Source organism: Megalops cyprinoides, chromosome 18 (assembly GCF_013368585.1).
Source record: "Megalops cyprinoides isolate fMegCyp1 chromosome 18, fMegCyp1.pri, whole genome shotgun sequence".
Lineage (NCBI taxonomy): Eukaryota > Metazoa > Chordata > Actinopteri > Elopiformes > Megalopidae > Megalops > Megalops cyprinoides.
Window position 1 is genome coordinate 544,915 of NC_050600.1, and position 297 is coordinate 545,211.

Below are 297 nucleotides of genomic sequence, written 5' to 3' on the forward strand. Positions count from 1 at the left end.
CACCCGAGGAAAGGAGAGCAGCAGCGCCTCCATCCTGCCGTATTTCAGCATCGCGTTCAGGGACCACATTCCCCGAAGCCACTGACTCCTGTGTGATTGCTTTACGCCGCTCTCTTTGTCTCCAGTTACACTATAAATCACCCTACAGGTAGAGCTGCACCTGCCAACACACACTCCTACTGCTGTTGCTCTGAAAGGAAGGAAGAGAGAGAGACAGAGAGAGCAAAAGAGAGAGAGAGAGAGAAAGAGAGAGGGAGGGAGAGAGAGAGAGGGAGGGAGAAAGAGAGAGAGGGCAGA